A 6,459-nucleotide genomic window follows, 5' to 3' on the forward strand; every position below is an offset into this window, starting at 1 on the left:
AATTTAAATTTTACAGAAACAAAACTTCCAATTTATTAAAATTTAGCAAAAAAACATACTTTATTATATATTTTAATAATAATATGAACAATATTAAAAAACATCTGGATGGGATCTGTTTAGCTGTTTATCTAAGAGTATGGCCTTTTGCTCAATTTCCAACTTGGAGCTTAAGTCAACATTATTATGCAAGAATATATCTACTAGCTCATTAAACTCTTTTGAGACTCCAAGTAACCATAAAAATATCTGTAAATATCTAAATAAATTTCCCAGTTCTGTTAATTGCAAATACTATGACATCATTGATCTCAATAAAACTATGCTTCCAATTCAGAACAATATATTTATCTTAACATCGCTTCTGTACCATTCCACATTGACAAACTCTGTTGTCTTATCAGCTCTCATAATAATTTTTCCTTAGCAATAGATATTATAAAATCTAATTTATATATAAACGATACAAATATAACTGATATATACATAAAAGGGTTTAATATTGAGCATTGTCCTATTGAGGCTAAAAAAGGTGGAGCACTTTTACACATACGCTCAAATTTAAACTACATAGTTCGCAATGATCTTATAATCAACTCTTATAAATATTTAGTGTCTATTTTTGTTGAAATTGTAAAACCTTGTGAATCAAACATAATAATTGGCTGCATTTATCATCATCCCTCAATGACTTAACATGAGTTTACTTCTTCCCACTTAAATCCTCTACTTGAAAAGTTAAGTAACGAAAAAAAAAAATCTTTCTTATGGGTGATTTTAATATGCATCTATTACGTTACAATGAATCTAATCCTGTTTCTACATATCTTGATTCTTTAACATCTCACTCACTAACCCCTTCTATAATTTTACCATCACGCATAACGGCTTTATTAAAAACCCTCATTGATAACATATTCACGAACTTTCATTCAACGGATCAATACTCAGGTAACCTTACGATTTCAATTTCAGACCACCTGGCACAATTAATTTGCGTTCCTGGCATACCCAACTACCCCAAAAAAGTAAAAACTTACAGATGATGCTTCAAAAAATTTAATAAAAGTATATTTATTGAAGAAATCTCTGATATCAACTCGGAACTCTCCATGAAAAAGATGATGGTGTTAATAAATCCATATTTATTTTATAAAAATTTGATGAAATCTTAGACCGATATGCTCCTTACAAAATGCTAACCAACCAACAAGTTAAACTAAAATCAAAACTGTGGATTACACATGGAATACTTAAATCTATTTCAGTTAAAAACAAACTTTATCAAAAGTTTATTTATAAGAAAAATTAATTATTTGCAAAATTTAAATTTTACAGAAACAAAACTTCCAATTTATTAAAATTTAGCAAAAAAACATACTTTATTATATATTTTAATAATAATATGAACAATATTAAAAAACATCTGGATGGGAATGAGGGAATCATAACACACAATAGATTTTTTAAACTTAAATTGAACGAAAGTCTTATCACACTGCCATATCTAATATATTTAACAATTTTTTTAGCACTATACATAGCAAACTACTTAGCAAAGCCATACCCCTAAACGCGTATTTTGTGACTTTCTTAACATTCCAAATACTAGTCCCACACATTATTTCAAAACCTATCTGTATTGTTATAGATAACTCATTTAAAAGTGGTATTTTCTCAGATATTTATTAAAGCAGCCAAAGTTATTACAATATATTTAAAAAAGGCTCTCTACTAGATTTCACCATATACCGACCTATCTCCCTGCTTTCTAATATAGGTAAACTCTTTGAAAAGGCAATGCACAATAGACTCGATGCTTTTCTTGAAAAATTTAAATGCTTTTACACCCATCAGAATGGATTTCGTGCCAATCACTCCACAACTCATGCTCTCATTGAAATGACTAAACTGATTAGAAAAGCAATTGATGATAAATATTTTGCATGTGTTGTATTTATCAATTTACAGAAAGCGTTTGATACGGTAGATCATTCAATTTTGTTGAAAAAATTAGAATATTATAAGATCAGAGGCGTACCCCTTAAATGGTTTACTACATATTTAAACGATAGAACACAATTTGTTTTTATTAATGACTCAAATTCTACTCTAGTAAATTGTTCTAATGGTGCTCCATAGAGTACAGCATTGGGACCACTGCTTTTCCTTCTTTATATTAATGATTTTCATACATCCATTAAGTTTGCTACTGTTTACCACTTTGCTGATGATACTAATTTAATGCTAATTAATAAATCCCTTGAAAAAATTAACAAACACATTAACCATAATCTTGCCAATCTAATTCAGTGGCTTCGCTCCAACAAACTTCATCTAAACTCTAACAAAACTGAACTCATTATCTTTAAATCAAACAAAACAAAAATCTATAAACATATGAACTTTAGATTAGTTGGCAAAAAAGTTGAACCGTTAACTCAAATAAATATCTTGGTATAAAAATTAACGACAAAGTAAGGTATAAAAAGTAAAGACTTAGCAATGAAACTAAGTAGATCTAATGACATGTTGGCCAAAGTTCGCCATTATGTTAATCTTGAGACACTCTTGAACATATATCATGCTATTTTTGGCTCACATCTTAGATGTGCATGCCAGGTATGAGGCCAGTCCCATCTTCACGCTCTTATTAGGTTATCCCACCTCCAAAACAAGGCTTTAAAAATTATTTAATTTCAGAATAATAAATTTAATCCTAATGTGCTTTACCCAACTTCTAAAATATTAAAACTATGTGACTATATTCAACTTTTAAACTGTCAATTTGTCTGGAACCACCAACACAACAACCTACCTTTAACTTTCATCAATTTCTTTTCCAAAAGTGCCAACACTCGTTATCATCATCGTTTCAACAGTAATTTAAACCTGTCTGTCTCTAAACACCGCTCTCATAAATACAAGCATAAATCTATAAAATATCAAAGCATTAAAACTTGGAACAACCTTCCTTATGAACTAAAAGCTCTCAATTCATTTTCAAGTAGTAGTAGTAGTAGTAGTAGTAGTAGTAGTAGTAGTAGTAGTAGTAGTAGTAGTAGTAGTAGTAGTAGTAGTAGTATTAGTAGTAGTAGTAGTAGTAGTAGTAGTAGTAGTAGTAGTAGTAGTAGTAGTAGTAGTAGTAGTAGTAGTAGTAGTAGTAGTAGTAGTAGTAGTAGTAGTAGTAGTAGTAGTAGTAGTAGTAGTAGTAGCACTAGTAGTATTAACATCGTTATTTTTATGTTATAAAGTTTATTATTGTTACTATATATTGTAAAAATTAGCATTACATTTATTTTAATTAGATATTATTAACATTAGTAGGTGTTAATTTATATTTGTAAATTTTCTATTTGTAAACATCCTTGAATGTAAAATCTTAATTCAGAAATAAATTATTGATTGATTGATTGGTTAAGAACTAGCCCATGTAACATTAAAATTGTAATGACACAATTTGTGAAACCGAAATATATTAGCTTCAGACTTTCTGAAGTTATTTGAGGAGCTCAGCGGAAAAATGGTCTAACCCACATTTTTAAAATTTTTGAAGGTATGTATATAATTAATGCAGCATCAAGATTTTCATTGACTTTAGTATACAATAATATAGTTTCTAGCCTCAATGTTGTTTTTGCAGGTTTTCTTCTTTTAGTTTTTTCAAAACTGACATGTACTTTTTATTGCACATTCAAGTAAAAAACGCAAGACCAATATCTATATTAACAGGAGTTGATGGTATGTACTAATTGTCTAAAAATAAATAGGCTTATACAAGAAATTTTTTAGTCCTTATAGTACCAATCCCACTATAGTCGAAAGGACAATGGCAAGGCAGAAATTATTTGCCTCTAATTTTATGAATGTCGAGGATGTTAGAGAAATATATTTGTAATTGCAATGAAAATGATGGCGCCCCACTTTCAATTTTTGTATTGCGACATATACTTAATACAAAATTCAATTCACATTTTCACCATCCGCAATAAGATACATTTTAAAAATTTGATTTATTTCAAAATGAAATAAAGTGTCTTTCAGAGGGTAAAGAAAAAAGTATTGTTAGAAGGGGCCTTATAATCATCAAGAGATGGCTGTAAAGGCAAAAGAAAAAAAAAAAGAAGATACACAAGAAGCGCATAAAAATCCAAACAAGAGGATATTAGCTATCGACTTATAAAAAACTCAATCGACATCAGTGCTTAGTACAGGAATAACCTACTATAAAAGGTAAATGTAGGCTTACAATCATGGAATCCATTATGAAAACTTAAAGGCAGGATTTATGTATGTATGGAGTGAGGAAAAAGCATCCAGAGGTACTCAAGAGATATGTTCGTGTATCCTCAAACATGTTTCCAGAAACTGTGACCTATTTAATATTGTATAGCGATAGTTGTGGCGGACAAAATCGTAATATAAAAATGTCTCTTATGTTACAATATATTTTGCACAAATCTCCATCTCTGAAAACCATTGAACAGAAATTTTTTGTTTCAGTTCATAGTTTTTCCTCCTGCGACCGGGACTTTGCTGTGATTGAAAAAGCCAAAAAAACGAAGGACCAAATATATTTTCTAGATTATTAGATAGACCTTATTGAAAATGCAAAGAAGAGGACCCTAAAATTTTTTGTAAGAAAAATGGAGACCCATGAATTTCTCAGTACAAAATCATTGGAGAGTGGGATAACTAATAGAAAAAAGTTAATAAACGGCGAAAAAGTTTCGTGGCTAAAAACTTGCTGGATAAAATTGGAAAAAGGATCTCCACGCTTATTTCAAATGAAGCAAACACATTTAGAAATTGACACATTGATGTTGCTGGACGTAACAATCCAAAATTGTGGACGACCATCTGATCAAAGTTGAACTTGAACCCTTGTACCCCAATGGTAGAAAACTCACAAAAGAAAAACTAGGTGATCTTTTTGAGCTAATGCAATTCATACTGCCTGTCCATCATCGCTATTATATTTCTGTTAAAGCTGATGAGGAGGCAACTGAATTGGGTCTAACTGATGATTCTGGTGACGAAGACATAAATTAGCTCATCTTACATATATAAAAGAATCATTAACAAGTCATTGACAAAACATCTGTTTAGCTTAATCAACTATTTTTCAAATAAATAACAAAATATTTTCAAAAATTTGAAAAGGAAAAGTTGCCTAGCCTTTTTGTTTTTACAAAAACACAGTAATATAGTGTCCTAATTTTTTAGTAGATATACCAATGTATTTTTCACCTGTCTTAATAGTAAATACTATCACATCCATGCTGAACCTGATTTTAGTTTGATGAAATGACTTAGGTTGTGTCATACCTTTTTAGAATTATTAGAACTATGCACTTCAGAAAAAGTTAGTGTGAAAAATCATAAAACTAATCTTTAAAAATTATTTGGGTTTATACAGGGGGCTAAATAGGTCCCGGACTTGGACGCCCCTCTGACCGATCTCAAGATCCACTTCAGGGGTGCATGCAATCGTTGTACATTTTGTCAGTAAATATGATTAGTCGTTGTATACCCTCCTCAGAGGGTATTAAAAACAGTCTAAGAGGCGCCAAAGCCGAGCACTTTTTTCTTCTTAAAATTAACAGGAAAAAATAACATTATTTTCGGAAAATATTTATAAAACATTAAATAAATGTTTTCCATTGAAACTAACCACTGCTTTTTTTAAATACTTTGCGTACTTTTGATGGTTATCAGACACTTTGAAACGTTTCCATACTTCCTTTAGAAATGAGTAGCAAGCAGCTTCCCCTGTTTGTTCACTAAAGAAACCCAATTCAATGTCCTTATCTTTACAAAAAGGACCTACATTTTGAATATTTGATGTGTAACTTCAGAGTAACTGTCATTTCGTAATCTTCCATCAAGGTTGAATAATGACTCTTAAACAACCTGATGTCTTTTTCAGATGTTGGCCTTAAATTTACACCAAAGCAAGAGTAAACAAGGTTATCCAGAAGTCTGAATGCTTCAGCCACAGGTTTTAATAGGACTGGAAACAAGTTATAGTACTTTACCCAATTTTTAAATATTTTTTGACAACCAGTGCCATTATATGACCAATTCCTTATTGATTTTGAAATATTTAAATCATTTACGATCTTTTTTGATAGTATTGGATCAGCTAACTTGTTTATTATTTTAAAGATATGGTTCGTTGCCCCTTCTGTCAAATGAAGTTCTGGAGGTGGAAGATGATCAACAAGTAGGTCATTATCATCTCCAGTTAAAAGAAATTTATCAATACAGTTAAAATATTCTTTTGCTCTAACTTTTTTTGATCCGCTCGATTAATACTATTTAATGCTTAATCTTAGTGACCCAAGTATTCATAGTTCAGTGCAATCATTTTTAAAAACCTCTGTTCTATTCCATGTACAAATAAAACACGGATGAGTTTCCATGGAACATACCACACATGACTTGACAGAGTTTGAC

This window comes from Hydra vulgaris, chromosome 12 (genome assembly GCF_038396675.1).
Source record: "Hydra vulgaris chromosome 12, alternate assembly HydraT2T_AEP".
Taxonomy (NCBI): Eukaryota; Metazoa; Cnidaria; class Hydrozoa; order Anthoathecata; family Hydridae; genus Hydra; species Hydra vulgaris.